At 37.6% G+C, this 12,003-nt stretch overlaps 2 pseudogenes; both read left to right on the top strand.

The window, feature by feature from the left end:
* The first annotated feature begins 5,378 nt into the window (after positions 1 to 5,378).
* Positions 5,379 to 7,485, top strand: LOC149148256 (histone H2A-like; annotated as a pseudogene).
* A 3,477-nt stretch (positions 7,486 to 10,962) lies between these two features.
* LOC149148257 (U4/U6 small nuclear ribonucleoprotein Prp31 homolog pseudogene) lies at positions 10,963 to 11,316 on the top strand (annotated as a pseudogene).
* The last annotated feature ends 687 nt before the right edge of the window (positions 11,317 to 12,003 follow it).

Below are 12,003 nucleotides of genomic sequence, written 5' to 3' on the forward strand. Positions count from 1 at the left end.
GTCAAGCTAATCTGAACATTTTAATTTTTTGGGACTATTTATAAGTTTAGGGGAAGTCAATAAATTGTACTTGTTTTTTAGTAAAAGGCTTAGAAACCGAAAACACCCTTCAAATTACAAAAAAGTTTTCACGTGTAAAAAAACACACCCACACAGAAATTGGTCAACTCCTTATAAGTCAGAAAGTTTTGGCTTTGTGCTGGTATTTTATTTGAATAATTTAGAATTTTTAGTAACCACTTGTTATAAATTTTAAAGTTTTTTTGGCATATTTTTCTATGAAATTTGATCATAATCTAGTCTGATTGGTTGAAATCACAAATTTGAATAATAAACTTTTCGTAATTTAATGCCTCGAAATTTTTTCAAAATACCTAATCCATTTACACTGTCAAAATAACATTTTAGATAATAAACATTCTAGATAATAAAACATCACAAATGTATATTTATATATATAAATACACATTTATTTATTAATACATGAATATTTATTTATATGAATTAATTAATTTGGTGCATCATCTCATTATTTTTAATTATATATATATATATATATATATATATATATATATATATATATATATATATCTCATTATTTTTAATTATATATATATATATATATATATATATATATATATATATATATATATATATAATGGTATATTTATTATGAACAAATAGATATATTTTTTGGGTCCTCTTTTACTATTCATTAATTTTTATATTATTATTCATTAATTTTTATAGGAAATTATATTTTTTTCCTTTTTTATTATTATTATAATATTTTTTATTACCATTCTTCTTTAAAACCTTTAATAATTTATTAATTTTTGGACGTTTCTTGATAAAAATTTATTGACTATCTATCTTACTTTATCCATCTTGCTTGTTGTGATCAGACTCTAACCACATTGAAAATTTCATCCTTGACTATCCATCTTGCTTGTTGTAATTAGACTCTAACCACATTGAAAATTTCATCATTGAGTATCCATCTTGCTTGTTGTGATCATACTTTAACCATATTGAAAATTTCATTGATTATCCATCTTTTTATCATGGATTTATATTAAGGAAATATAAAGATCTGCAATACATTACATTTTTTGGGGGGCTATGAGATGCCCAAAACCAGATACTATATAGTGGAACAGATTTATCCAATTCACGGAACCCTGAAGCAAAACCTTACCCATATCTTCTTAACAGATTAGATTCAGTACATTCAGCAGCAGAAGTAAAAAGACACTAAGGAAAACTTGATAAGTCACATTCGTATAGAACTGAAGCTCAGAGAACTCGCTTGCCTTACTATGGAGAGGAGTCACATTCTGTTGATACTGAAATCCTGAATAAGGAGATTCCATCATGCATGACTGATAAAGAGCATAGACCTGACGGCATGCCAAGATCATCCTTAGAGAGGAGATCAGCCTGGACGTTCCTGAAACGGGGGATATGCTGAAAAGATATCTGCTTCATTGAGCTCCGAAAAAACATGATTCGGCTTAGCCAACCAAGGAGTTGAGGACTGTTAATGAGGCCCATTCCATTTACATGATCAATGAGGGATTTCGAGTCACCAAAGATTGAAATAAACTGGATGTCTAAAAAGACACAAAAGGCGAGCAGCCCTGAGAGTGCCCAAGCCTTGGCCATAGTGTTAGAGCCGTATCCCCCATGCCAAGATAGTGAATATTGTAGGTTGTCATCTATTACAATGAAGACTCTGCAACCGCAGCTATTGTTCCGTTCAGCTCCATCAAAGAAAGCAGCAGGAGCCTGAAAGGGATAGATATCCTGCATCTTTTTAAAAACTTTTTTTGACTGTACATCGCCCCGTTGAAAAGAGTCGTAGCATGCCATAATGCGCTGTAGGATTGAATTGAGAAGCTCCTTTGATTCTTGAAAGATTTGAGCGTTTCTCCATTTCCATAAAAACCAACAGGTTATGATAAACAACGATCTCCAGGATAGACTTTGCTCGCTCCACCATTTAAAACCATCCTGTACAGAAGGAAAGATAAGGTAATGAAAACCAAAAGACAAAGATAGATCATACCAGATATGGAGAGATGAGGCACATTGGAAAAACATATGCAGGTTTGATTCCTCTGCGTTATGGCACATGACACATCTGCTTGGGCCCTGCCAGTTTTTCCTTTGGAGGACTTCCCATGTTAGATTCCTATTTCTGAATACCAACCATGAAAAAATAATCATTTTAAGAGGACATCCTGCCTTCCAGAGGCAAGGAGGGAAAAGCAAACCAGAACTTGGAGCATGGACAGAGATCATTGTTGCATAAATATCCTTTACACGCACTGGCAGTTTAGCTTTTGGAAGAGACCAGATCAAAAGATCCCTGGATCCCGATCGAAAAATCCCCAGACTGTTAAGCCGCTCTTTTACAGAGATCCAAAGTGGGAGCATCGTTTGCGGCAGGTTCAGGTGCTCCCCATCCTTCCATACTGGGATAGAGTCTGACCATGATTTGATCAATTTGTCCTAAGAAAAGCATCCCGTTCTATGAAGGAAGCATACCAACGGAGGAGGAAAAGAGAAATCATGTCCATTTAAAATAGAGTCAAAGACAATTAGCATGCTGGATCCCGAGAATAGCTTCCATCTTAGATTTTCCAAGAGGAAAAGGTGAACTTTCCTGAGACTTAGCCAAATTGTCGAACCCTTTCTTACACCAATGGATCTTCTTCTGTACCAGTATTCTAGGTTCCTGCCTTTCAAGTATTTTATCCTTATAACCTTGCTCCATGGTCCATCTCCAAAAATGCCTCTGTAAAGAGACTTACAAAGGAGCGCATTTCCAAAAGAGTGCATGTCTAAAAGGCCCCAACCACCAGCCTTCCTAGGTTTTGAAATTGAAGCCATCTTAACTAAGTGAATCTTGCTCTAAATTGATTGGCCTCCCCAAAGGAAATTGGCCGCAAGGCTGGTCATTTTGTTAATGATACTAGCAGGGAGAAAGAATATATGAGCCCAATAGACTGCGAGATAGGACTGCCTGCACTAAAATGAAACTGCCCGCTAAAGAAAGAAACTTAAACTCCCAACCTGATATCTTTTTATAGAATCTGTCCATTAACCATTGCCAGTCCCCTTTGGAATTGCCATTAGGCTTTAAGTTGAATCCCAAATATTTAATCCCTTCCTTGATCGAAATCGGAGAAATGCCCATCAACTCAAAAATCCATAAAATGATTTCCATGTTTGTGTCATTGTGAAACAAAGAAGATTTAGCCTTATTAATAATCAGACCAGTTGCTTTCTGAAATTTTTCAAGGATTTCGTTTAGGCAAGACCAGGAAGCTCTATAGAGCATAGCAAAAATGAGGACATCATCAACGAAGAGGTTGTGAGATAAGGAAATGTTCTTGCATATCTTGACTGGGCGGCATCTCTTTTCCTCAACAACCTTGTTAATCTGTAGGCTAAGAGAGTTCATTACCAGGATAAAAAGCAGAGGGGAGAGGGGACAACCTTGTCGAAGACCTCTCTCCGCTAAGAAGAAAGACGAGGGTATTCCATTTATGATAACTGAATATCTGACATTCTCGACACATGACATTACCCAGTTGATGCCCTGTGATTCCAGCCCAATTTTTGCCAACAGAATTCTCAAGAAGCCCCAGTCTATGCAATCGTAGGCTTTTTGCAGATCTATCTTAAGAATAGTTGCATCCATTTTGTTTGACAACATTGAGAACAAACTTTCCTGAGTCACGGCTACTTCATCCAAAATGATATGGCCTTTTAAGAACGCATGTTGGTCCCTTGAGATGAAGGAATTCAGAGTGGGCTTCAGCCTCTCAGCTATGATTTTTGAAATAATTTTAACATGATACTGTAGAGCGATATAGGCCTAAAATCTTGAAATGAGTCTGACCTTGCCTTTTTAGAAACTAGAGCTATCAGAGTAGAAGAAATAGCACTATGAATACTTCCTGACATCTGGGAAGCCTCCACCATCCGCAGCAGATCCTCTTTAAAAAGGTCATAGAAGTGAGAGAAAAATTCGATGGGCCATCCATCCAGCCCAGGACTTTTATCCCTTTTGAAAGCTTTAATAACACTTAGAAGTTCCTCTTCAGAAATCGGCTTAAGGAAACTTTCATTTGCTGCCTCATCAAACATTTCCGGAACCAGTTCGATTCCCCAGAGAGTATCTTGGATGTTAACCTCGTTTCTTCTGTATTGATTATGAAAAAATCTCGTTGCTTCTATCGAGATATCGTGCTGAGAGTAGAGAAAGGCTCTCTTATCATTTCTGATCCTCCAAATAGAATTTTTCTCTCTTCTAGTAGTTGAAAAATTGTGAAAAAATCTCGTGTTCCTATATCCCTCCTTGAGCCAGATGGCTCTACTCTTAAGCCTCCATGTAAACTCCTCCTTTAGCAAAAGCAATTGTTTTCTTTTCTCCAAATTTCTTATTAGGCCTTTGAGGCCAAGAGACAGAGTATTCGGACCTGCTGTATTTAATAGGGTATCCAACTCCTTTTGGATGTCATTCAATTCTTGCTTATCCTTGCTTTTCTTTCGAATTTGCCAGTCCTTTGCCACAGTCCTCAGGCTTGCAATATTTTCCCGAAATGTCATGAAAGGAGCCATTTCAGATTCCAGTAATTCCTTCCATTTGTTTGAGATGACTTCATTAAATGATAGATCTTCTAAATGGATTTTGTTGAATTTAAATGAATAACCGAGCCTGTAATCCTTACCATGCCATTCAAGGTAAATAGGTCTATAGTCGGAAGTGAAGTCGTTTCCTATAGACGAAACTGGCATTCCCAGTTTTCCAATGATGCTCGCATGAATAATGAAATGATCAATCCTCTTGGCTATATAAGCCTGCCCAGTCCTGCTGTTATCCCAAGTAGGCTTCATTTTATTGGGCACAATATCCACCAGGTTCTTGTTCAAAAATTCATTCCTGAGCCTGTCTGCCAGAGGGTCTTTTGACCTGCATTTACCCCAATCTTATTGTGATCAAACTCAAAAGCATTAACCAAATATTTATGAATATAATTTTACAGGAAATCTTTTTAAAATATTATGAATTACAGAACTTGAAATTAGAGAAAACATTACAATTTATTCAAAAATTATTTTGCCAAATTCCAACCAAAAACCCAAATAATAATTAAACAAACACTAAATTTTTCCATTTCCATATTAATATTTGTTTGCTTATATTTAGCTATACATTCTATGATGGTTATACTTAGCTATACATTATAAGACTGTCAGTGGTAGTTTTATTTACTAAGAAACCAGAACAATAACTAATCCACACAAAATCAATTGTAAGTAGCACTAGAACAATAACATATCCGCACAAAAACTTGCACACAAGGATTCCATAAACTGCGAATATTCCATCCATCTGTGAGCAAACAGAGTTACAACTTCTTGATTTAGACAATCAAGACCATGTTTCTCTGCTATCAACCTCGCAGACAAACCACTCTGGAGTATTATGGATAATGTTTTATATATGCAACCCTGCCATTATTAAGCACAATAGTGAATTGTTTGGAATTGAAAGGATTTAGTAGATTAGTTTTCTGGTATGAACAGCTACAGGAATGCTTGTTAATGGATGTTATCCTGGGTGGTTGGGAGGGTTTAATAATGGAGTAGTCTATAATGCAATTTTTCGAAGATTCTGATCATCCAAAAAGAACATTATTCTTTCCAGCCATCCAACCGGCTTTTCCCTCACCTCCCTCTCCCTCACCTTGCTGGAACACTACCAACCGGCTTTTCCCTCACCTCCATCTCCCTCACCTTGCTGAAACACTACTCTGTTACCTCTGTAACCGTCACCTCGCACGCCGACTGCCTATTTCAATTTCACCAACCCCACCAATGCCTTAACAAGCGTATGGCAACCGCGCCAACTCGATTTGAAAAATTCATGTGAACGGGAGCATCCCCTGCTATCCCGCCCTTGCCCAGAGCCTGACCACCGAGCGAGCGAAATGCGGTTTTATGGACAGTGGTGATCGTTGGGTATGCACAGAATGGATAGGTGGGTGAAGCGTTCAAGATGTTTAAGGAGATACCTGAGCCAGATATGGTCACTCGGATGGCCATGGTTGCAGGATTTGTGCAGAATGGGTAAGTTGAGGAGGCTTTGGAAATGTTTGAGAAAATGTCTGAACGAGACGTGGTGCCGTGGACTGCAATGATTTCAGGATGTGCGCAAAATGGGAGCTGACTGCATCCCCTGCTACCCCACCCTTTCCCAGAGCCTGACCACCGAGCACTACGGCATAGAAATGCCTTTGCAAGGGGAAATCAAACCATTTCCAAGCTCTAAAAGGCCATCTCTGCTAGCTGTAGTAGTGGGATAAATAAATACATTGTTACAATTAAGGCTAAATTTATTTGAGTATTGTTCAAGTCATTTCCTATTTCATATTTTGTTCACCATATGGGTTTTCTCAGTTCTGAATATATCATCTATAATGCAAATGAAAAGGTAGACAGAGTGCCCCGATGGCACTTTAGGTGGATGTGATATTTGATTCTGTGAGCCATTGAAGGTTGTTGGCTTTTGATAAACTAGAGGTGGTTGATCTGTGTGTCTTCGCCTCATAGCATCTGCATTATTGTGTACTATGTAACTCCTGGATTGTTGTAAATTGACAGAGCGCTACCTATGGAAACCTCTACTAAGTCAGGGAAGGGTGCAAGGGGCCAAAAGGGAGGATCCAAGAAAAAGCCCATCACGAAATCAGTCAAGGCCGACCTTCAATTTCCTGTTGGAAGGCTCGCCAAATATCTGAAGAATGGCAGATATGCCAAGAGGATTGGGATTGGAGCCCCCATTTTTCTTGCAGTTGTGCTTGAATACCTAGCAGCTGAGGTTCTTGAATTGGCAGGAAATGCTGCCAGAGACAACAAGAAGAATAGGATAATTCCCCGCCATATTTAGCTGGCCTTGAGAAATGACGATGAATTGGGAAAGCTTTTCGGGAAAGTTACCATAGCTCATGGAGGTGTAATTCCCAACATTCACCAGGTGCTCTTACCCAAGAAGGCTGGAGAAAAGACACCAGAGAAGGCTAAAGGTTCAAAGAAGTCCTAGTGGCATTTGGATTTTGGGGTTTTGGCGTATTTTTAAGCATCCATAGCCATGAATACAAATGTGCTTGATTTGAATATCAGCAGGCCTGGATTTCATGATTTTGGGGTTTTTTTGTGTGACTTTGATGCTAATGTTGTAACCTTCAAAGGTTTTATGGGTTACGGTGCCTGTATGGCCATGTTGCTCCCTGTTTTGTTCGTGTGGAATCGATCTGGAGACTGGTGGTGATGCCTTTTGTATAGTAAATAATTTGGATTAAAATCCTTTTTTCTATGTGGTTCATTTGCCAAGTTTTATAAGTTTGAAACACAAAAGCCTCTTGTGAATTGCAGGTTCTCGCTTATTATTAAATATAATCCCTGTTTTAATTTCTGAAAGACTAGAGGTGGTTATATTCTTGGTACAATATCTACCATATTTGGGCAAATCATTAAATTCGGAAACCATAACCTTTAATTGTGTTGAGATTTTAAGATAAGCGATACAAATAAATTTAAGGATCCAATTGCTTCCTCATCCAAGGCCAACTCAAATCCAAATGATTCTCACCATGAAACTCTGAAACAAACTGATGATATCAACAATCAGCGAGAAATGCTAAAAACTTACCCAACAGGAAGGGGGTTGTAATTTAATAGCAGAGACTGAATTCAATGTGTCCTCCTCCATATCTTTAACCATGGAATCCATTAACTTGTTCATGTTATTATTTTCTTTAGGCCCTGCAACCCAGTCGCTCATAAACTAACTCATCAAGTGGCCAATATAAAGTCTATGTCAACAGAAGACCATATATATATACACACAGCGAGACTCTTGCAAGAGTGATTGAATTTTAAGGAATATGCAGTGAATAGAGGATCAGGGAGACTATGAAAAGAAAGAAACCAATTAATTCTAAAATGACCAGGCAAACCTCTTAGAATATCACAATTCATAATGCTAAGCAAACTTCTTGGAACCATAATAGAAGTGGAAAAACCTTAACCGTGTTCCTGAAACTTAGGAGCACATAATCAGACAACCATTAGTCGTGATATTATCTATTAGACACTGTAAGTACCACCATCCAGCACAAAAAATGCTATTTGGAACCAACGGCCCAATCTAAACAAGATAAAACTTGTATTCTGAACCCATAATAAAGTGCAGCAAAACAAAAATGCAGTAATACACTCTTCCAAATAAAAATTGTATATAGTTTGATCAAATATTCAACATCTGCATAATAGAGTTTTTTAAGACTGCAATTCGAATACACTATAACCCATATTCAACATCTGCATAATAGAGTTTTTTAAGACTGCAATTCAAATACACTATAACCCATGACAGCTATAATAAAAGTGCAAAATAAGATCAAGTTATGGTATTCATGCTTTGGTAAAGACCTACTAGTCCTCTGATTATTTTAAACCCTTTATCAAATACTGTGCCCTTTGATGTTCCTTTCTTTTGACTAAGGAGGTCAATCACTGAAAGCTCTAGTTTGCTAATATTGAATTTTCTAACCCAGAACATGATAAGGAATCCAATCACAAGTATTTAACATGTGTGAGATGAACAAGAACCAACTATTAGTGCATGGAAACCATTAATACAATTTATATATTAAGCAATGAGCGGTCATTGAAAAGAAGTTAAAACATTTAAAACAGTCTTGTTAATGCTTGACAGCATATAACAAAGAAGTTGACTAGGTCATTGAAAAAAACCAAACAAACTTTGTGAGGCAAAGTTGTCAAGTTTGACTTGGCTACTGAATATAGGCAAGCACAAAAATATTTTAAAAAAATTCACACTTCGTGTTTAAAAAATAACTTTTGTGGCTTTACAGAGAGGCAAGCAGGTTTTCCTGACTGGGCAATGAGTCAAACTCATTAACAACCCATCAGACACCAGCACGTACTCACTGTTCAAACAGTTCCTGCAAAGTCAAAATTGCTTTGAATCACCAAGGCCTTCAAACAACAGGCCAGGTTTGACCTGCAACACCAGGCAAAACCCAACAGGTCTGTTAAAACTGTTTGTTACAGTAGATTGAGATCAATAAATTAAATCTAGAAATTTAAAGGGCTACAACAAAATATTTGTTTCTGCCATGATCGCTGCTACATAATTTCTGCTGGAATAAGGATCACAGGTATTAATCCTACAACTAGACTTCTATGAGTAAATGTTCATTGTGATGTGTAACATGGAAACAAACTGCCAAAATGCCAGCCTTCACATGAGTACACAGAAGGTTATCAATTCAGATTGCTATGACATGACTATACTAACATACTCTAAACAATTTGATATGTGGATAGCTTCAAGGCTGTCTCAGCCAACCCCTGGCACAGGTTCTTAGAGTATTGTCAACCTAATATGTAATGTAACTCTGCTTCATCTTCTATATCAAAATCCCTGTGGAGAGAGGGCTTCCACCATGGGAATTCAATGTGTTTTGTTCTGAATTCTGACTGAAATGATATTATGGTTTTTAGTAGAAGGGGCATTTGAAGATGTGTAGCAAATTATGTTTACTACATTCCATCTTAATTGTCTGCAGTCTGCAGCAACAATGCTTTGATCTCCTCTGTTGTAACATCTTCCCCAATGGATTGTTGATCACAGTGTGCAAAATAATAGAGTTAGACTAGGAGCTATTGTAGTTTAATGGGTAATCAATTGAAACATTACATTACCTCTGCTCGAAATACATCTAGTGAAAATCCATTGAGGCGACTTAAGATTGCTTGCTTAACATCAAGACCAAGTCCATCCATAGCCTCGATTCTGGATAGAAGCAATACTGACTTATTGGAACAGAACATGTGAATGTTTAGGACCTTCCCTTCTCTTCTACTTACCTCTGCCTGCATTTCCAAGGAGAGGATATCAAAAGGGATTCTCTTTTTCAACCAATCACCATTGATTAGATGGTTACCTAAAAGAACTCACAAACAAACCACCAAAGACAGAGAAGCCTTGAAGCTTGAAAACAGAAAGAGATTGGTTGGAAACTATGACATTCCAATGTGATCAACAATAGAAGATTTATAAAATTTTATGAATGGTAATATGAAAACTTGAACTTGCTGATTGACAGAATTTCATCTAAGTCACAATGGTCTACCAGTGGGCCTCTCTAACCCAAACAAATGTGGCCAAGGTTTTTCTTATAAAATGGTCTCACCTTGGTCACCACACATCTAGCTATGTCTATGCACTTCTTGCCTTCATTAAACCACCAACTCCAACTTCACCTCAATTTCATCTAAGTCACAATGGTCTACCAGTGGGCCTCTCTAACCCAAACAAATGTGGCCAAGGTTTTTCTTATAAAATGGTCTCACCTTGGTCACCACACATCTAGCTATGTCTATGCACTTCTTGCCTTCATTAAACCACCAACTCCAACTTCACCTCAATTTCTACATTTTCCATTAATGCAATTATCTCACATGTATTGCTGTCACATGCCAATCTAAAGTTGTCTCATGCATTATGGGCATGAAATCACTACCACACCAAATAATTTCATACTCAACTAACTTATATGAGTCTTGTGCCAACAAACTCCAACCATAATGTCCCCCAAACCCCTTGTCACACCAACAACCCAAATGCAATACCTAATCCAATGTATCTCACCTAGTTAAGCAATTAATTCATGACAAGATAAGTAGAACCATCATAAGTCGTTACACTCATGGTTATCCCTTTACTCATGGTTGAAGTTTCTTGAGTTAGAATCTCTTGTACACCATCAAATTGATTATGCTCCAGTTGTAAAGAAAATTGGAAATGAGATCGATTTAACTCTGGTTGATCTTGAGGGTCTTTTACCTTCAGCAACCATGATGGTTGTTTCTGTCACTGCATCTACCACTAGTGGTAAGCCTCTATCAGAAGAAAAGTTGCAAAAGACTTTAGATGCCTGTAATAGAGCGCTTGCACTTGATGCAGCAAAAAAGAAGGTATTGGATTTTGTTGAGAGTAGGATGGGATACATTTCCCCCAATTTGTCTGCTATTACAGGGAGTGCGGTTGCAGCAAAATTGATGGGTACTGCAGGGGGTCTCTCTTCACTGGCTAAAATGTCAGCTTGTAATGTGCAGCTTCTAGGTGCAAAGCAAAAGAATTTGGCAGGATTTTCAACAGCGACTTCACAGTTTCGTGTTGGATACCTTGAACAAACAAAGATTTTCTAGAGCATGCCACTTGCTTTGAGAATGCATGCATGTCGATTGTTAGTTGCTAATTTTTTTTTCCATGAAACAGATGAACCAGAGACTTTGCATTTCCAGTTTCTTTAAACTTAACAGTTCAGGTATATAACTCATGGACTGCAATGAGAAGATATATGACACCCGAAATTGGATCTAAACTTTGTAGCTAGATACTCCCAATAGGCATCTCCTAGAAAATCACATTAACAAGTGACAAACTCCTTTTGTTCATTGAATTTAAAGCAAAGTGGCATGCAATCCTGACTTATTGGAATAGAACATGTGAATGTTTAGGACCTTCCCTTCTCTTCTACTTACCTCCGCCTGCATTTCCAGGGAGAGGATATCAAAAGGGATTCTCTTTTTCAACCAATCGCCATTGGTTAGATGGTTGCCTAAAAGAACTCACAAAGAAGCCACCAATGACAGAGAAGCCTTGAAGCTTGAAAACAAAAAGAGATTGGTTGGCAACTATGACATTACAATGTGATCAATAATAGAAGATTTATAGATTGTTCACGGGGAAACCTAAGATGTGAATGAAGATTGAATAGAAATGCCAAGAATTCTTTCATCGAGTTGGAAGGATTGAACAAGCGTTAATGGCGGTTTAACCTAGCTAGGGTTAGGATTTCCCGCAGGCGTTGCAGGTCTGGAACCCCACAGACC

This window comes from Pinus tabuliformis, chromosome 9 (genome assembly GCF_031772625.1).
Source record: "Pinus tabuliformis cultivar Carrire ecotype Pingquan chromosome 9, CPIR1, whole genome shotgun sequence".
Lineage (NCBI taxonomy): Eukaryota > Viridiplantae > Streptophyta > Pinopsida > Pinales > Pinaceae > Pinus > Pinus tabuliformis.